Consider the following 21,662-nt stretch of genomic DNA (forward strand, 5'->3'; position numbering starts at 1 on the left):
CCAACTTCCTGTGAGCCCCTTTCCATCTGGGAAGATTGGTGAAGCTCCTGCTTCTCCGGGACGGGGCTTTTCTGTCCTGGGGACACCGTCCCCAGCCTTAGCCGCTCCACATGGGGCCCCTTCCCCTTGGATGCTTTTTGTTTCTTTATTTCTTTTTCCCCATCCTCCTACCTTGATAGATGCATGAAGTCTTCTCACTGTAGCGTTCCAGCTGTTCTCTCTTTAAATCTCAGGCCAAATTGGTAGATTTTGAGGATTATTTGAAGGTTATCTTGGTAATTTGGTGGGGAGAGGTGACTTGGGAACCCTACTCTTCCACCATCTTGCCCAGAATACTTTTCTGACATTCTTCAGCTACACATATTTAGGGCACTAATTACTTGTAATGAAAAACTGACTTAATTTTTCACATCAACCCTTTTAAGTTATTTAACTTCCTGTGTACTGTATTCTGAATGCTGTTCAGTTAAACAGACTGCGATCTGTAAAAATATGTGTTTTCTATCTGCTTTTCAATCTGGAGATAGGGGATTCCATGGGTCGGGGTTATTGGATAATACCCCTGGAGAAGATATAAACAGGTAGGCCTCGGTGACATGTGTATACGTGTGTATAAGCCCAAAACAGCAAGAATTTTTAACAGAATCCTGTGAAAAATCACTAGGGGTGGTGAAAGGGGAGGAGCGAGGGGGTGGGGGTGATTGGGTGACGGGCACTGAGGGGGGCACTTGACGGGATGAGCACTGGGTGTTATTCTGTATGTTGGCAAATTCAACACCAATAAAAAATAAATTTATTATTAAAAAAAAAAAGAATCCTGTGAGAAATCAATAGAAAAAGCCCTGTGCCCTTTGCTGAAAAACTGTAAATCTCTACTGTCCTAGTGACGATCTTTGTTGATTTCTAAAAATGTGTCTCTCTTGGGTTTAAATCTGAGAACGGTGTGCTGTCAGAATTGATTACATGAACAGACTTTTTTTTCCTTTGTGCTTCTAAGGATATCCTGAGATCTGTTTAATTGGACACTGAAGGCAGAGCATCTGGCCTTACTTCAGTTAAAAACAAAGGAAAAAATGCCTGTAATTTAATATAAACATATGGTGCCATCTGATTCTCCAAAGATATCCCTACCTTAAATATTAGTGCTTAAAACTAGCTTCTTTTTCTTTTCTTTTCCTTCCCCACCTTAGCTACATTTTTTTTTTTATGTAACTGGCTTAGGAGGTCTGTGCAAATCAAACAGGGTTTGGGATCGAGATGGTTTTTACTGCAAGATGAGAATATTCACTCATTACAGGCCCCCAGACATGTGGGAGATGATCTTCAGTAGGACAGTAACCAATACACTTCATCTTCATGAAAATTCAAATAAAAGATGATGCTATTTGGAAGACAAGTTTTGACAGGAAAAAATTATATTTTGGCTGCAAAGGTTAGTTAGATGCAGGAAAATGATACTAAGAGGAATATCTTCCTTATTCCTTAGACTTTAAAAATGTTCAATTTATTACCTCAGGGTTTGGTATCAAATTAAAAATAGATAAATGGAGACTTTAATAGTAGCCATCTGTCTGGAGAGTTTTTATTTGGTTTGTCTGGAGAGAGGAAGGATGGCTTAGATTATCTTTGAATGTCTCTTAGATATTTCAAGAGGGGAATGCTGTGGGTAGGGTGGGAAGATACAAATCACATGAGCAGATGATCTTACAGCTTCAGGGAAGTGTTAAGACTGGGAAGGGGAACAAGGCACTTCAGAGTTGGAGGGAACAGGTAGCCTGCAGAGAGGAACTCAGAAGTCATTTGGTTCAGGGTGTTTTGAATAAAATAAATAGTGGTTCTGTTAATGAACAAAAAGAAGTATCTCAGCTATGAATATGTAAGCAACTCTACAGTACACTGCTGTCTATGATCTTGTTGCTATGAGAATATAAGTAATCCTGAATCGATATGTAAAATGGATGTATTGAAAGGGACAGGTTTCATCAGAAGTTTAATATAAAATTAAATGGTGCTTGTCTCCTAAGCTGTGATGTGGTGTGAGATGGTTACAGACAACCAGAGTGAATACATCTAATGGACCGGAAATAAGTCACTAATACTGAATACTTGGACCTGGTTGGAGGCAAAGGGCCTGGGAAAAAGCTGAAATATACAAAGAGCCAACGATGCCCCTGGCCGAGTGTCCTTACTCTAATAAGTCACAGAGAAATCTTTGTTACATTTCACATCTTTGAAGAAAGAATTCCAAATGTCAGACACATCTGATGTATATTGTACTTCCTACTGGGCAGCCAATGTATGACTCAGAGGTAGTTTCTGTGAGTAGTGCTGTCCTCTCCAATGGAGATATGTCCCTGACAGAGCCATTGGGGTTTCCCTACATAAAAAAAAAAGTTGGATTGTGTGGATTCCAACAGTAATGGTGTTCTGGAAGAGAGTGTCTGTTTGTGTAAATGGAGGTCTCAGTCCTTGGATTCCCCAGAAGATTTATGTGGGGATCTGCACTCCAATAAAGATAGCCAGAAAGAATGTAGTAAATGCAAAGCGGTTCGTTAAAGCAAAAAAAGTGCACTTTCAAGGTGGAAGAATAGGCAGGTTCTGAGAGGTGGAACCGGCCCCTAGGTTGTTCTGGAATTGGGTATTACTGGGCCTCTCTGGGCTGGGAGGAGCTGTGATCTGCAGTGAGGTGGTCTCTTAATGGAGGCTGCCTCCAGTCATTTGGGAAACTCCTCCCACAAGTTGGGAGTAAGAGTTTGACCCTCTGAGGTTTGGCAGCCTTCTCCGTGGGGGGGGGGGATAGAGTGTTGTAGCCATTATGCAAATACATTATAATGAGTCTAGGGGTTACCTTGGGGTAGGGGTGGAAGGGGAGAGAGCATGTTCTACACCTGAGGCATTTGATCTGCCCACCCCAAGGTCTTAGAAACTACAAAGGAGGCCATTGTCTCCCCAGGATTTTTTTTTTTAATTTTTATTTATTTATGATAGTCACAGAGATAGAGAGAGAGGCAGAGACATAGGCAGAGGGAGAAGCAGGCTCCATGCACCGGGAGCCTGATGTGGGATTCGATCCCGGGTCTCCAGGATCGCGCCCTGGGCCAAAGGCAGGCGCCAAACCGCTGCGCCACCCAGGCATGCCTCTTCCCAGGATTTTAATGTGTAGCTTATTTATCACCAGCCTTGCCTCTGCTCCTCTCCCCATCATTTCCCTTTAAAGACTGGGGACCGTGCCTTAGGGTGTTCCTTCCACTGCTTCAGTCTCCCTTCTGCAAAACAGTCGCAGATTTTAAAATCTGATTCTAAGAAAATTTTTGTTTCAAGAATCTAATGGCATTGCTGCTCATTCTGCTTCATTTAGCTCTTTGTCAAGGTAAACAGTTTTGTTACTGTAGCTACAGAGGAACCGGGAAAGGAGACTTCATACCCAATTATCTAACATGACTTATTTAATGATTTATTCACTGTCCTTAAAGAACAGTGAGTTGATGTCCTCTTTGAGGAGGGGCATGGAGAGTTCTTTCTATGTATCCCAGCAGTCTTTCTGGACACTTCTGACGTTACCCAATGGGCAGTGAGGGGTAAGCAGCAACATAGCACAGTTTTCAAGTGCCTCCCAAAGGAGATCTCAGTATGAGCTTTCCTAGTGAGAAGTTACAAATTCCCATGGCTTCTCACCTAAACATATGAGATATAAATAGTAGGTGTTTATAGTCCTGAGTTCTTCTTTTAGCAGTTACAATATCAAAAATTAAATTTCTGCTTCTCATGGAGGTCTCGCATTTTGTCAGCAAGATTTTTAAATGATTATTGAGGATCCTTTGGCATTTAAGAAAACAGGAATTGTTTGAGACACATGGCAGTGAATGGTAGAATGGTATAAAGACAGAACAGGAAAACTGCATTTTTTCTGGACAATATATGCTAAAATCTTGACATATCAGTGTTTGGAGCTCATGTAGCAGATGTTTTGATGTAACAGTCTTTTGGAGGTAACTTGACCTCTGCAGATGGCTTCCTAGTCTGTACATCAGTATGTGGCTGGACCTGTGCAGTTTGTTTGATGTCCCTGCCCCTCATTTTCTTGGTTGCTTCTGTGCCACTCCCGGGGCCTTTCTAATTGCCTTCTATGTGCTGTTCTCTCTGGGTAGGAGCACTCTGTCTCCAGCCCTCCACTGGCCACTGGCCAGTCCCTACCTTCTTTAGAGCTCCTCTCAGGTCAGAGAGGCTGTATCATCTCTTCTGAGATTGCTCAGCTCCCCTCACTCTGCCTCCTTCTGCTCTGCTTGAGTTGTCTTCACAGCTCTTACCTTTCCCTGAAGTGATATCCTATGCTTGTTTGTTCTTAAGTGCTGCAACGATGTCCAGTTCCAGCTGTCTTGTTCACTGAAAGATTCATAGTGCCTTAAGTTGTACCTGGCACATGGTAGGGACTCAGTGAATTATGTCCAGTGAATGCATGATTGTCCAAATGGATCATTGGGAAATTCAGACATTATTAGGCTCGTGGTGCTTTATTTTATTAAATGAAGTTTTGGAGATGTAGAATTTGTTTATCCCCACCCCAAGTCTGCAAAGGTGAATTTATATTCTTATATTTGTGTTACTTGGTATTAGAGATCTGAAGTGCTGATCACTCACTCCTTTCCTCCTCCCCTGGATTCCACTGGAATTTAAACACACAGTGAGTTGGATGGAGATTGATTTTTCCATTATTAAACTGAGCACCGCCTGATAACCTACAGCGTGGGGGCCTTGGAGAAGCTTGATTTGAAGCAACTTGGTTTCCAGAATGTAAAATGAGCTACCCACTCCTTTGGCAGTTACCTCTCTCCCTCCAACTGAATGTTGAGTGGGTCTGACCAGGAAGCCTTATGGCATGAAACAAAAGACAGAGGGCGCACTGACCTCAACAAGCCATGAGCAGGCCATGAAAAGACAAAATGGAACCTATTTTATTTATCTACTATTTAGAAATGTGAAAATGTGGCTCAGTGGATGTCAGATTCTACTGGTTTCATTGGCAAGTTCTCCTCATATGGAAAAGATTCAGGAAACAGGTGGAGAGTGAAATTGAAAGGATTGCTCCAGCTCTGCCCCCCTCAAGTGGGAACCAAGCAGTATCCCCTTTTCAGTGGGAAAAGGGGGACAGGTTGCAATTATGGTTGTCCCCTGGGTGGTTGCAGTTGCAACACGTCTATTAAAATATACCAACTAACAAATAATTTGAACCAGAAAAGAGCTATCAACTCTGAGAGTTGCTGCAATTGTGAGTCGTCTAGACATCTGCCAAATAAAATAGTAAGTTCTATTTGTACGTATGTTTAAGGGGGAGAATGGATGTTAATCCAGCATCTATTCAACATCTGTCAATAAGAAATGTGTATCCTTATGAGAAAATATCATATCCTACTCTTGATATGTTTAGTATGACTAATACTAACTTCATGTCCAAACTCAGCAGCTTTTTATGTTTCAGGTTCGTGGGAGTAAGGGAGAAGTACTATACATTTTGGATGCTACCAACCCTCGACACTCCAACTGGCTTCGCTTTGTTCATGAGGCACCATCTCAGGAGCAGAAAAACTTGGCTGCCATTCAAGGAAGCTTATTTGCTTCTTATTTGTACTATGTACTGTGAGAGGAATGAACCAATTTATAACTGCACTCCCTGTTTTAAATTTATTCCCAATGACCTGCTTCAAATAACAGTAACTAACTCTTAAAGCAGAGAAATCTCATGTATTCAGCATATGCAGAAAAGGGTTAAATCTAGTTGTAAATTGACACCAGATCATTCTCTTTATGAGAATTCTTGAGGGAATGAATTACATGCTCTGATAATGTCCTTAGCAGATCTTGTTTTCAAGTACTTTTGATTCATTCAGTGAACATTTATTGATAGTTTCTTTACTTGATGGTTTATTTGGCTCATAGTGCAATATTCTGTGTTATTACTTGGGAAAGGCTTCATGGAGAAATTTTATTTGGGTATATCCTCATGACTAGATTTTGAGCTTCTCAAGGATAGTGTATTAGCCAGTGTTTCCCAGAGAAATAGAACTGATAGGATCTAGATATCTGTCTTTCTGTCTATCTATTTATATATATCTCTATCTATCGAAAGATTCATTCCAGGGAATTGGCTCACGTGGTTATGGAGGCTGGCCAAGTCCAGAATATGCAGAACAAGTGTCCCACTTTGAATCTAGAGGCCACAGGCTGACGTAGAAGAACCAGTGTCCCACTTTACACACCGTTAGGCTGGAAGAGCAGATATTCTAGTTTGAAGATCATCAAGCAGGAGAATCCTCTTATGTGGAGGAGGATCACCCTGTTGTTCTGTTCAGGTCTTCAACTGATAGGATGAGGCTCACCCACACTGGAGGACAATTTGCATTAGTCAAGTCCATCTATTTAAATGTTAATCGCATGCCAGAACACCCTCACAGAAACACCCAGAATGATGTTTGAACAACTATCTGGTGATCCTGTGGCCCAGTCAAGTTAATACATAAAATTAACCATCCTCAGTAGGAACCGTATTTTATTGAATTCCATATCCCTGTATCCTTGCCTAGTGCTGCACATTACATTGGGCTCTGACAGAAACTGTGAGTTGAACATAGCCGATTCCTCAGCAGAAATTCCGCCAAGATGAGAAAAAGTTAAGCAATAAGTTTTTAGAGGAGTCCTCTAATTAAAACTCCTTTATCAGATGGTTAACAGAATGAAGAAACATTGCAATTCACTGGGAAATTGGTTGATTGCATGTGAAAGCACAGCTCCTGGTACCTAAGCTGCAAAAAAAAAGCAAAGCTATGGTTGGCAGAAGTAAGAGAGAAGGGAAAGAATAAGGAAACTAATATTTTTTTAAGAATTTACCATGTGCGGGCAGGCCCAGTGGCTTAGCGGTTTAGCACTGCTTTCTGCCCAGGGCGTGATCCTGGGGACCCGGGATCAAGACCCATGTCAAACTCCCTGCATGGAGCCTGCTTCTCCGTCTGCCTCTCTCTCTCTCTCTCTCTCTCTCTCTCTAATAAATAAATTAATAATCTTTAAAAACAAAGAATTTACCATGTTTATTGTTCTAGAAGCTTCATTGTACATCATGTCATTTACTGTGATCCGAAAGACTGTAAATTTAATAATTTGCTGAGAGTTATGCTGATTTCACTCCATTCTGAGTGTAAAGTCCACAGTCAGAAGAGGGAAAATGCACAGAATTAGTTTTTAAAGTAACCAGAAAGGATAGTCATCTAGAATATTCCATTTCCTGATGTTATTAGCTAACCATATTTTCTCCATACAGATAAGCATTGGATAACCAATGTAATTACTGTCTTTTTTTGTCTGGATAAATGAGAGATGCCTCTTACAAAAGGCTAGATTGGGCTGGAAAATAGAATCTTTTTGGCAGCTGGAGATATTCAAGCCACTTTTTAGGTTATTCATGATATACGTTGATCCAACCACAAATTTCAACTGATATTTTTAAATGTGCATACATTAATTTTTTCCAAGCATTTTGTATTTTTTATGGCTTCCTGATGCAGTCCTCTTCCAGCACCTCCAGCATGACCTCACAATTTTAATTTACAAACTCAGTTCAAGTGTCTCCTTGTGAATGTTACTGATATCAAAAAGCCTACATGTAGACTCATGGAATTTACTTTAGGCAAATCCACTGTTTTGTGTTCTTTCTTTATTCTGTGTTTTAGAGAATGTTATTCTGTTTAATCTACATTTTTTCCTTATGCTTAAATAGTAACTCTAACCTTTGCTCAGCTGCCTTTTGTTTGTGACCTTTCTTCCTATTGGTGGTTATGTCTGTATCATCGATAACACTCTACGTTTGCCCAGACTCCCAAAGGATTGGCTGCTCAGCTTTGAGTTCCCTTTAACTGTATATTTTGCTTGCAATGATCCCTTTAGGTAATGGAATACTATGTCGGTAAGTGTTTATCTCCACCTTTTACCCACATCACTCCTCTAGGCCCTACTTATGTATTTCTTTATAAGGGAACCACCTGCACGTCTCTCTTGTTTAGTAGCCGGTGTTGCAAAGACTCACACAGTTCTCCCGGTCATTCGGTCATTCAGTGTCGTACCTGTCTTCTGCTATGTCAGGTGCGCTTCCTTCCTTGAAATAGAGTAGGAATCTACAGAAGATGACTGTTGGCAACTTTGATACTCTCAGAAATTATTGTTCAATTTAAGAGGAGGTGAAGTGGGGGTGGGACTGGAAGAGGATTCATAAACTAGAAGATCTGTGAAGTTTCATATTCAAATTAATTAGAATCTGTTCAGAGGCCAGTGTGAGAGCCTTTTGGTGCACAAGTGATGACAGTGTCTTTAATTCCTTTTAACATTATCTTGGCTTTTCCTTAGAGTGGGATCGAGTGCACTCTGTGTTCCTTGCCACAGAGCACAGTATGGATCTTTGTCGCTCCCTTGGCGGAACGTCTGTTTTCCTTGAATGCTAGCTGGAGTAGCAGACTGTTCAGGGTTCAGAATCACATCTGAGCTGGGAGCAGAGGACCCAGCTATAATGGGTCACAAGGCTGACAGTGATGTCAGCCTTCTGATTCGGTGGAATAATCTCCTGAGGGTTGCATTCCAGAAACATCGAGCTGGTAGGAGAAGACCATAATGTTTCCTGCTTAACATTATGAATCACTTACATTCCAAATTGTATCTGAAATTTGGGGTATTCAGGAAATTTCTTGTTTGAGCTGTATGTCCCAGGATTGGAGTAAATGAGAAACATTTGTGGCTATGTGGCTTGCTTGGTGGAAAACATCAATAGTTGGTCCAATTTTTTTGGACAAGGGATTAAGAATTTGAAGTCTGTTTTGGCAGAGAATTGGAACTCCTTTTTGGAGACTTAGTTCACTGGTAGTTTTGCAATTTATTTGATTTTGGAAGATTTGCTTTGGAAATGATGATTTAAATATATGAATTATTGAAGGATCTCATAAGCAAAAAATTCTTCCCACATGCACACATTTCAGAACAATTCATTGAACTGTATGTTCAGACTTCTGAAAAGTATTTCCAACTGAACCAGAAAATTCTAAGTGTGAAAGATGTGGCTTAAAATGAACCAAAAGAATTCTTAGGCTCCATAAAAAATGGGTGATTCTTATGACTAAGTATTAATTTCTTTACACCAAAGGAAAAATGTAATATTGGAAGAAATATTTGACCTACTCAGATTTTACAGGCTTTTAAAAATTTCTGATCTTTTCATAGAAAATTATTTATGTACAGAATTACATCATTTAAAGTCAAGACTTTGAATTCTTGGAATATTTTAGATATAGTGCTACATCTCATGTTCTTAAAGACATAGTTCCAGGCATCCCTTCCTGGGACTTTTTTGCAGCATAATATCAACATAAATGAAAAGGTGGCTTGGTGTTATAAGAAAAAGGAGCATATGGAAAACCTGGGTTTTTGGAACACCTCATGAGGGATGTCAGGTTGTGGGGATTGACTGAATATGTTGAGAGAGCACTAGGTATTGAGCCAAACTTGTGATGTCAACAAAGCTTTGTCCCAATTCTGATGTCAGTTTCGTTTTCCCATTAGCAGGAGAGCTATTTTATTACATATTATTTTCTCTCCTTTCTCTGCCTTGTGCAAGGATGGGTAGTCTTAGGCAGTTTATCTTGGAGTCTTCTGGTGACACATGATATTTCAAAATGGTCAAGCCAAGAGATCAAATGTGGATTCCTGTGAGAGAAGCAACTTGATTGTTTCTAAAGCACAGACAAGACTTTCTCCATTGTCATGAAGACATTGAGATCCATGGGCTTATTAAATGTTGTTGATGCAGCATTCAGATCGCAGGGGCACCAACCTAGCAACCAAAAAAAAAAAAAAATCAACTGGATTTTTCATTTATACCAAAAATTATAAAGACTTTTCTCTAATTCAGTTTCTTTTCTGTTTTTTTAAATCAGATTTATATAAATGTTTTTTTAATAATTTTTCTAGACTCTGTTACAGAATATTAGGGAGCAGCTATCTAATGATTTCTTTAGTAATACCATAATAATATCAGTTAAATATCTTGGAGATCTTTTAATGGATTATTTTATAGTAAAGTACATATTTGTCTTTCCTTAGTTAAAAGTTTAAAATAAGTACAATTAGAAGCAGTAGGTCTTATGAAATTTTAAGTACTAGCCCTACTGTGGCTACATATTACTATAGGAAGTTAAATTATTATATTACTTATAAATATATTATTTTAATTCAATTGGAGATTATCCGCAAGTCAAACGACTATTTTTAGAAATATCCTTAAGCTGTATAGATTGATAACTTTGAAATACATCATTTAATCCTTAATAATGATGATGGTGATGGCAGCTAGCACAGAATAGGTACTATGTGCCTATAAGTGGTCATGTGTATTAGAACCTTAATATGTACCATGAATATGTGAGGAAGGCACTAGAATTGTCCCCTCCTCTGTCAGGTGAGGTTGCTGATACAGAATCTAAGTAACTTGCCTGAGCCACACAGCCATTGAGTAGCTGGATAGGAACTGAGTCCAGGTAATTTGTCTTCCCTGTCCACCGTGTAAACCTCTGTGCTCTAATACCTTAGAGTTAATTTGCAAAAGAGTAAACACAGATTTTAAAAGCCTTCCATGCTTCTGAATTTACTATTTAGATAGTTTTGAAACTACTGAACATTTGCAAACAGTTTCATTTAAGAATATACATAGTTTAGAGTTATTTAGAACTCATGTTCCTTGATATTTTTAAGTTCTCAAAACATCCTGAATTCATTCAAAGGCATTGCACCTTCTTTTCTTTTATACAAAAGTCATGCGTAGGCAATATGTGTTTTAGCCTCTTTTTCCCTTTGGTGAGGGAAATTAGCTTTGTTGGAGGATGAGGAAAAGTTAGAGTCAGTGGACAAAACAAACACTTGATATAGAAGTAGAAAGAATGCAGAACTGAGCCCAGTTTGGATTCTGTTAAGAAAGGCAATTTAAAGGCCTAATTTCTGGCCCTGACCCTTGTTGGCTGAACACTTCACTTGATGCATTCATTCAACTGATAGCCCTCGAGCATCTGCTGTGGGCCAGGGCCTGTACAAAACTGAGCCCAGTTTGGATTCTGTTAAGAAAGGCAATAAATGCCTAATTTCTGACCCTTGTTGGCTGAACACTACACTTGATGCATTCATTCAACTGATAGCCCTCGAGCATCTGCTGTGGGCCAGGGCCTGTACAGAACACTGGACATGTTATAGTTCAAAAGATAATCTAGTCACTGTTTCCATAGTGGTAAAAATAATCTTGGAACTCTTGTTTCTGTTGTGAATTAATGATGATAATACCTACCTCATTGGATTTTGTGAAGATTAAGTTAAATAAGATAACATAAGCAAAACACCTGGCCCCTATGTGTGCCATATAAGTTAGCAAGTATTTTTATCACCACTCTGCCATGTGTATAGTTTTTGTCTCTGTAGTTTTGTTTCTATATAAAACAGAGCAAAGTCTGTTTTATTTCTCTAACATCTCAAGGTAGCTGGTATAAATCCCAAGCATGCCAAAGACGTTTAAGTAAATAATCACCACTCAAGGAACAACGTGCTATGTGGATGACAGTCCTAACGGGCCTACTCCCAATGAAGACAGCAGCAGCCTAGTGCCCTGTTCCTGGGCTCCTCAGTTGGATGCACAGGGAAGCATGTGTTCACTTAGGCCACTTGAATATTGTTTACCGGGGCCATCGTACTGGCTATGGCTGGGTGGCCTGTCTTCTCTTTGGAAAGGTTGCTAGGACTTTATAAATGTAAGAAATGTCCTGTAGGGAAGATATCTTGTTGTGCTGTGCAGAGACCTTTATTAGATATGGTGGTTTGGCAGCTTCAGAGATAGGTTTAAGATCATTATTATTATGCTAAACCACTTTCAGCTTTTTAAGAGAAGCAGGTTTTGTGCCAGCTGATTGTTTCTTAGTCAACCTTGTGCCTGCAGTCAGCTACCTTTCCGAATGGGGAATGCTGGATGTTAGTAGGTAGGGTCTTTAGAAATCATTTCAGTGAGCCTACACCTTCATAATTTGTAGGGCAGTAAAGCCTACCGCTGAGGCATCAACCAAGGAGAAGCTAGAGTGTTTGTTTCCTAACTGCGCTGCGGCCTTTGTTAACAGGATTGGTGATACTGAAAGTATGAAATAGAATTTAAAAAAGGAATTCTGTGAAATTCTTCTTTGGGAGGAAAAGTGCTGAGTCTTCGATTTTATATTTAAAGTTATTATTATTACTAATTGAAAATTAAATTCTATTTAATTTCTAATTTAACATTTTAAGTGAATTTGAAGCAGAATTGTTTAAGATTTTCCCAATACCTCTAGAATAGAAATCTAGAGTAATATATCCATGGGCCCACTTAGAGAAATGATTTACTTATATATGTGTTTTTGTCACTGAACTGAGTTCCTCAAGAACTGAACTGAGGAACACAGAACAGCTATGTTTATTTTCTCACTGCCCACCCTGGCAGTTGGGGCTCAGTGAATGCTGGGTGATCTGGCCTCCTCTGTTCCCTTTCGTTTCTCTCCTGATGCAGTACACCTTGTCCAGTGTGCCTTTTCAATTCGGAAGAAAGCTTATGTCTCTTTCCTTGGAAGTCACAGAAAGCAAATTCTTCCACTTCCAGCAGACTCTGGTCTGCTGTTCATGTGCATGGAAGTATTTGGTCTGGCAAAGTGTTACATTTTTACCCTGGGATTGCTGAGTATGTACTGGTATGTGTGTACACATTTTGGTCTACTGTGTAAGTAGCTTATCTCTGAGCCACATAACTGTGTGGCCAACAGCATCTTGTTGTTAGGTCATAGATCTTTTTATGGTTGTTACCACAGATAATCAGAGCCTTCGATTAAGATACCCCATTGACTAAGAACCTGGCAGTCCTGTCTGGACTACTCAGAAACCTGGATATAGAGCAGTGAAATGACTAAGGTTCATGGGAAGATGGTATTTGCTGCAGGGTTCTTTCAAATTATGCTTAACAAATGTAATAATGAAAGTTTAGTATTCTAAAATTAATCCACATTGCATTAAATACACAGGTTTAAGAAGAGATATGGTAAAAACTAAAAAGGAGAAAGTTTACAATCTTTTGTTGCTAAAAACTATGATGAAAAGAAGAGGCATTCGAGTTAGATTCAGTAAGGCAAATAACATGAATACATCACTTATCAGAAGAGGAAATTAAAAGAATATAACACTTTTAAGTGTTAAATCTAATATCTAGACAACTAAAATTAAACATACATATTGCGTTTCCAGACAGGATTTCTTTGTGTAGGAAGATAAAGAAGAAAATGCCTTTTTTTTTTTAATTGGGGATATATTTTATGATGAGTATTAGATTATTTTTTAATGATTGGTATAAAAATAGTCAATAAGCTGCAAAGTGAAGTTAATTTAATGCACATAACATAAAACACTTGAATTAGCTAGATTTAGTTCTTTATGAAGGAAAGTTGTGTTTCTAGGGAGATTTTTATTCAAGAAAAATGTATTCCATCTAGTAACATGAGTGGATACTCATAAAAGATTCAGCCACTACTTAGCCATACAAAATAAAATGTGAAGTTCTACATTGCATCATTGAATTAATAAAATATTCAAAAGACGGTTTAAAATTTGTCTTGTAATATAAATTTTTATGATTTATATTTATAGTTTATATAATTCAGTGAATGTAACCTGCACAATAAAGATGTATTCAGCTAAGTATATTAAATTATGAGAATTTGAGAAACAAGCTCACAGAACCTTAAGAAAAATGTTTCTTAGAACCTTAGGAAAAATGTTTCCTAGAACTTTAGTCATCCTTCATTGTGCCTTAGCCCTCTTTGGAAATCTCACATGATCCAAAAAAGACTGCTCAGGAAGGGAGACAGAACATGAAGACTCCTAACTCTGGGAAATGAACTAGGGGTGGTGGAAGGGGAGGTGGGCGGGGGGGGGGGGGGGCGGTGACTGGGTGCTGGGCACTGAGGGGGGCACTTGATGGGATGAGGACTGGGTGTTATTCTGTATGTTGGCAAATTCAACACCAATAAAAAATAAATTTATTATTAAAAAAATCAAAAATAAAAGAAATCCTGTGCCTAAAAAAAAAAAAAAAAAAAAAAAAAAAAGACTGCTTGGAGAAAAGAAAAAGGAAGATAAGTTACTGAGTTGTAGGCCACTGTTTGTGGTGCTTTATTGCATCAAGAGGGTACAGAGTTGAATAGAAGAGGAGTTCTAACTCCTAACTCTGGGAAACGAACTAGGGGTGGTGGAAGGGGAGGTGGGCGTGGGGTGGGGGTGACTGAGTGGCAGGCACTGAGGTGAGCACTTGACAGGATGAGTCTGGGTGTTATTCTGTATGTTTACAAATTAAACACCAATAAAAAAATAAATTTAAAAAAAGGAGAGGAGTTCTAAAATGTAGCCTTCCCTTTTTTCGAGTTTGTTTTTTTTTTCTTTTTTTTAAACTTTATTTTATTTTAATTTATTTATGATAGTCACAGAGAGAGAGAGAGAGAGAGAGAGGCAGAGGGAGAAGCAGGCTCCATGCACTGGGAGCCCGACGTGGGATTCGATCCTGGGTCTCCAGGATCCCGCCCTGGGCCAAAGGCAGGCGCTAAACCGCTGCGCCACCCAGGGATCCCGGGATTTTGTTTAACAAGAGTCTAAAAAGTAATTAAATATATTATTATCATGGCTGACTTATGTCAAAACTATACACACTATTATTCTTAATTAAATGCATAATCAACTGACTGATGTGTCTATTATTTCTTAGGTTGGTATTTACTTTTTTATTTTTTTTAATTTTTAGATGAAGAACAAAATTTTATTCTAAAAATAGTTCTCAGTGACAATTAAATACCAAAACCTGGTCATTATAATAAAAGGAAAAAAGAGTTAAAGGAATTTGCTTTAAATTTTTCTCCTTAAAAATACAAAATTCTCACGAATATATTGTCAACTCTCATTTACCTGAATGGGAGTGATTCATGTTTTGGATTATCTAAAGTCCTGGATTGGATTCTCACGCATCTTCAAGTGAATACATTTCTCAGCGGGAGCGGAAGCGAGTATTTGCCGCAGTGAACAGGACTAGGTAATGAGTTTATGCCCGTGAAATGTGCACTAGGGGAGCAGTGGTTGGCCTGGGAAGTGAGCGATGCAGCTTCCACACGGAGAAGACAGGCCTCAGGCCACCGGAAAGGTATTCAGGGACATGAAGTGGTTCCCTATCCTCAGAGTGCTCAGAATCCGGCTGCCTACGGGGTTCTTTTTTCTTTTAATTTTTATTTATTTATGATAGTCACAGAGAGATAGAGAGAGAGGCAGAGACACAGGCAGAGGGAGAAGCAGGCTCCATGCACCGGGAGCCCGACGTGGGATTCGATCCCGGGTCTCCAGGATCGCGCCCTGGGCCAAAGGCAGGCGCCAAACCGATGCGCCACCCAGGGATCCCCTGCCTCTGGGGTTCTAATGGACCTCAAGCCGGGAAGCACAAAGAACACAAGAGATGAAAAAGGTAAAATTGAAAACACCCCCCACCCGCATCCTCATTTTACAAAGAAATGGAAACGGTGGGGGTTCCTACCAGGCAAGTATGTGGTCTGTTACCAACTCTGCCCACCCAGGCTTTCTTGGATTCCTTCTACAATACACATCTCAGGCCTGCGGCGTTACCTGGTCCTCAGCAGACTAGGCCTTAATGCACAGTGCGTAGACGTGATGCTTTTACATAGAAATTCCTAGCATCCTCTGAAACACAAAAGCTGATCACAAGTCACATTTAAATCCTTTGCAGTGCAGACGAGGGACATTAGGACATATTAGTGCATTTCTGGATTAGCAGAAATTTACTAAGATAGCAACACTCTGTCGGATGGTCATATAGTCAGATTAAGTACCATTTTTTCACCAAACATGAACGAGTTTTGGCTGCTTGTAACAGGAACTACATTGACTAGCCCTGGGGTCCCTACAACATGGGGCTTTCTCTAATACCATAATACAGCCATGTGCCCGCCCCCAGGAGACCAGTGGCCTGAAGAATAATAAAAGCTTATCTTTAAAAGCCTTAAAAATGTACTCCAAAGCTTTTGTAGTATAAAAATGCTATGTCCCCAATCTGAGTAAAATCAACAGTGCACAAAAATGCAGCATTTGGTATGTAGGTGGGAGCCTGAGGGGTTGTGTAGGTAGTGCTGCCCTAGGGCCCCTGGAAGGACTGGCACAGCCTTAGCTTGTGGGGTGGGTTTGGAAATCACAGGAGGAACTTAGGTTAGGGAAGTTTACAGGACATTCAGCGATTCTAGGAGCAGAAAGCTTTACACCTCTTAAAAATATTCACTAAACAGAAAATAACTGTTCCATATGAAATAGAGCGATTTCTGGTAGTGACACTAGTCTCACATCAGCAATAACCTAACCAAATCTTTAAAACACTGTTCAGTGTTCCAATTTAGTGAAATACACAGAGGAAAAAAAATACTTAGATTACCTCTCATTGAAAGTTCAGGCTCTCCCTAGCAGGGCAAAGCCCAGATATCATTGCTAGTTTGACTGGGCCCTGGGGGCAGTGCACCCGGCACAACGCTTTAAAGTTATGCTTGCGAGCTGGTGAACTCCTATAATTTTTGCTGTGTGGTGTTTCTGTCAGCATCCTGAGGGCCTTATTTGTATGTGGGGAGGGCACAGCACCCATGGGGGACCATGTCTGCCGATCACTCCCCTGCTGTGACCAGTGCCATACAAGGAAAGGGCAGGCCTTGTCTTACTGTGTATTTCTTAAAAGTGACTATAACCATTGCATTAACTCTATGTTCCAAATACTCCTTTAGAAAACCCAAACCAAACCCGTTTTCCCTTTAGGAACCAGGAGGACGCTCCACATGTTTATATAGCACATTGTATATTATGTGCATGGCCGAATCACCGAAATGATCTGACAGGGCTGTATCCGTCTTCTTCCACTGGTCCTGGACCTCCTTAGATGATGGCATCATGTTCACCAATGGTTCGTGATCGAACGCCTCTTCTGGAATAATACCTTCTGCCTCCGATGTAAGGAACCGACGGGACACCCAGTGTCAGCACAATACCGCCCAGAGAGCTGCCAGTATCCACTCTGGATCCTGGATTTCTTTTAGAGCTAATAGCTGGTGTGATTGTGACTGATAAGAAAAGGCCACGGCTGAACTGTCATGGGGATGGTCTCCGAGGCCAGTGTCGCCTGGGTTGTGTTCTGGGACCCTGAGCTGCTGGAGATCCTGTTGGCCCAGCCCCCAGCTGCTGGGATTCTGGCTGTAGCCACGCGTCTTGGAGATGGAGATGGCGGTTGGTCAGCGGGTTCCCGGAGCTGCTGGTGGCCTGGCTCCTAGAGCTGGAGGTCACAGAGGTGACATTCCCTGTTGGTGGTTTCCTGAGGCATCGAATTCTCTGCATGCAGAGATCCGTGCAGGCGCGCGCTGTCCACAGGCGCCTGGAGAAGCGCCAGCAGGAGCAGCAGCGCCCAGGCCGCGTCCCAGGCCCCTTGTTCAGGGGCAGGACACGCAGCCTCAGGGTCCCGCCCCAGCTCAGCTGCCTCCTTCAGGCGGGATTGAATGGGCGATTGATTTAATTCATCTCAGTGGGCAGAGATGACAGTGACATTTCCTTGTGTCTTTCCCTTTGGTGAACTAAGTCCTGTGAGGTATGGCTGTGCACATTTAGGGGTGGGTTACATGTCTGTCTGTCTATCGGTTTGCTTTCCTTCTTTCTTTCTCCTTCCTTCCTTCCTTCCTTCCTTCCTTCCTTCCTTCCTTCCTCCCTTCCTCTCTCCCTCCCTCCCTCCCATTCTTTTTGTTTTTCAGAAAGGAAAAGCAAAGAAAAAGGAGCATGGTCATTCTTGCTGACAGTTTCCCTGACTCTTCCTCTAGCAACAGCATGGAACCAAGCAGGCTTTGGAGAGCTTTCCCTCCGCGACTTAGTTCCATGGGCCCATTTGTAGACTTTGGAATGTAGTGTGCTTGTAAACAGCTATCCTGATCTTTCTTCATTTTTTTCTCTATTAAATTTAAATGCACATTATTGGGTATTTATATGCTATATTAAACTTTTATAAATATATTTTGCTTTGTTTCAATTCATGGTAGGACCAATGCCATATTGTACACAAAAGTGACATTTAATAATCCCTTGAAATACTTTGTACCTTGCCACACGTAAGATTTTTAATTCTGTTGACACCATCTGAATCCCATAGGAAACCCTATGGTAATTTTAACCCTAGAATGTCAGTAAACAACTGGAAAGATAATGTAAATAACACTGACACATCAGCTCCTGACAGCACACACTCACACTCACTCATCGGCGCACTCGTTCTGTTTTCGTCCTCCCGGCATAGAGAAGTGTCTGTCCCCTCCTCTTTCTGAAGAACAAGCCTGTGTACCCCCTCTGATGAACACTTAGGACGTAGAGCATCCCCTCTCTTCATTTGATATTCACCCTCTGACACTGATGATCATTGTCATTGATATTAAATATTCAGACTTTTTCTTTTCAAAATTGTTCCCTCTTGATTCTACATCCCCTTTCGTCAGGGATCCCCTCTTTGCTTGGATATTCTAGGTCTCCAGTTTTCTCACCTCCAATGTGCTCCTCTGCCCGCACTGAGATGGCTTCTGCCCTGAGCTTTCTAGTGACTCTCTCAGGCCACCATGCACTTTGTGTCACTAAAGCACTGCAGGCTTTTTGGAGCTCCTTCTGCTGATCTGCCCAGTGGCATTAGGGGTTGTTGACAGATGACAGATACCTCCCTCTTAAAGCACTCTCTTCCTTGACTTCACTGAAACCATCTCCTAGCCACTCATTTTTTTGTTCTATTTTTTTGCAGCTTATACGCTTTTTACCCAGCTATTAAATGTCTGAGTGCCTTCCACTTGCTCTATATTTGCATTTTCTCTTTTTCCTTTGCTAGATTCCTCTGTTCAGTCATCACAGGGCCAAGAAACCATCCTTGAACTCCAGATGAGATTAGCTCTCTCCATTATATACTCCAGTAGCACCATGTTCATCATTGTCCTTGCATTCATCAGGTTATTTTCCATTTCTTTGGTGGTTGATTAATGGCTTATCCCTACCTAGTCTGTAAGCTCTTTGAGGTTGGGTACTGTGCCTGCTTTATTTATTTCACTGTGTTATACTTAGTCCTAGCATTACTCTTGCACATACAGGCTCAATTTTTTTTTCTCAAAAGAATTGTTTGTCTATATAAGAAGTATTTCTTTCTTCATTAAAATAAAAAGAAGTAAAATTAAAAATGGTTGATATTGAATGACTATTGCTCTGAACTTATCTGAAGGCTATTTAATGTTACATTTTGGTCAAGGTTAACATGTTTTCATTGACTAGAAGGTGTATCAAGAGTCCTTTAGTTTTTTATCAGATAGATTCTTTTGTAGCAATATAACAGACATCTGAAATTTCAAGTTTGATTGTATTAGTCTGGGCTCTCCGGAAAAGCAGAATCAATAGGATGTGTGTGTGTGTGTGTGTGTGTGTGTGTGTGTGTGTGTATATATATATATATCTCACTGTAAGAATTGGCTAAGGTGGTTATGGAGGCTGACAAGTTCTGAGATCCGCAGGGTAAGCCAGCAAGCTGGAGACCAAAGGGAGCTGGTGCTGTACTAGTTTGAGTCTGAAGGCCTAAGAACCAGGAGAACTGAGGGTATAGCTCAGGTCAAAGACTCTCAAGCTCGAGACACAACCAGTGTTTCAACTTAGGTCCAAAGGCAGAAGAAAGCTAATGTCCCAGTTTGGAGGCAGTCAGGCAGGAGGAATTCTCAGGGGAGGGTTAGTCTTTTGTTCTGTTTGGGCCTTGAGCTGATTGGATGAGGCCCACCCATGTTGTGGCTAGCAAGTTCCTATAGTCAGTCAATGAATTCACATATTAATCTCATTTGAATATATTCTCATGGATACACTCAGAATAATGTTTGACCAGATATCTGACACCCTATGATTCAGTCAGGTTGATACATAAAATATACCATCATATTGATCAAATGAACAAAATTTATTATAGATTTCTACTTTTTAGTCTTTTTTTTTTCTATTTCATTAGGGTGAGGTGGTTGCCTTATAATTTTCTTCAAATGCTGCAATTGACAAGGCATATTTAGATTTTTTTAAAAGATTTTTTTTATTTATTAGAAACAGCAAGAGAGAGAGAACATGAAGGCAGGTAAAGGCCGAGGGAGAAGCAAGCTCCCTACTGAGCAAAGAACCTGATGCAGGGCTGGATCCCCGGACTCCAGGATCACGAGCTGAGCCAAAGGCAGGGCATGTTGAATCTGTGCCTGACTTTTCAGTCACTCCACACGTCGAAGCTGCTCTTTCAGTCTCCTTTTCTACAACTTGTCTGCAATACCCAGTGTTCTCGCTAGGTTTGTTGCTTACCATAATCTAAGCTACGCTTGGTAATACTGTGACTTTGCTGACATTGTTTGCCCTATTTTAATAAACCCACTCCCTCTCAATCTTGTCTTGTCCCAAACTTTCCTAGTTTTCAAAGTTCAGAGTGAATCTCAAACACTGTTGTGAAACTGCCTCTGAGACTTCCATAGCTGCTGCTCTCCATGCAATTGTCTTGGCCCCTTTTACTTTTTATGGTAATTTAACCAGTTCCTATTCTGTTTCCACCAAAAGCATGTCAAGTCCTACAGAGCAGAAACTGGTATTGACTTTCTTGTGAGTGGTGGGGGGTGGGGGGGTCCTGCAGGATGGTGCACATGATGTGCTACAATAAATGCATTGAATGAACACTCAGTTTCTCTCATAGGTTTTTGAATTGACTTTTGGTATGTGAGTGGAGTGTGCTTGGCCTGATTCTGGTTCTCTTTCCAGGAAGCACATCTGCTTATCTACTCTGTCCTCTTATTTCCAGTCGGTTAAAATACTTTCAATTATTGGTTAACTTTTGATTTCTTAAGAATTTGTTGGGAATGCGAACTTGATTCCTCAATCCTTTTTCTAGCAAGTTCCACTTTCCTGAATGACATTCTTGCCTTTATCATCTTATTAATTTACAGGAAAATGCCAGTTATTTTTCTTAGTTTTTAGTCCATTGGGTTCTTTGTGTCTGGCCCTCAGTGAGCAAGGTTTTGTGTCAGGTACTGAGATTTCTACATAGATGAATATGATGTAGTGCGTGCCCTCTGGGAGCAAGGAATCTTTGGGGAAGGGAGGAGGCAAGGGGAAGGAGAAATCTGTGTTTAGTGAAGTCTCCTGCCATTTAGAATAATATATATTTGGGGAATGATAATTTATATGTAATTTGAGGATATAACCCCTTCCCCCATGGAGTTTGCAGCCCAGTTGGGGGATGCATCTAAATAAATACAGATCAGGGTGGGAAATACTTTGATAGGGATAGCAAAGTTGGTTAGGGAGGCATGTGTGGGGAATCTGTTGCTCAAACTTGGTTATATAATAGTTTGGTTGAAATTCTCTTTTCTGATGTGATATGGACCGGTACGTGGTCAGGTAATAGAAAAAGTTTGTGCTAGCAGGGAAAATAGAACTGATATTTCAACCATTTAATTTTAGTTTAAGTTTTGTAAGTA

At 40.4% G+C, this 21,662-nt stretch overlaps 1 long non-coding RNA gene across 1 annotated transcript in view; it reads left to right on the top strand.

The window, feature by feature from the left end:
- The window catches only part of LOC140598552 (uncharacterized), a 36,625-nt gene that overhangs the window by 11,272 nt on the left and 3,691 nt on the right, over positions 1 to 21,662 (top strand). The window contains exon 2 of the long non-coding RNA XR_012000990.1: positions 16,924 to 18,061. This is a non-coding gene — a long non-coding RNA (uncharacterized lncRNA). The remainder of the gene's footprint in view (positions 1 to 16,923; positions 18,062 to 21,662) is intronic.

The sequence above is a fragment of the Vulpes vulpes genome, chromosome 4 (assembly GCF_048418805.1).
Source record: "Vulpes vulpes isolate BD-2025 chromosome 4, VulVul3, whole genome shotgun sequence".
Taxonomy (NCBI): Eukaryota; Metazoa; Chordata; class Mammalia; order Carnivora; family Canidae; genus Vulpes; species Vulpes vulpes.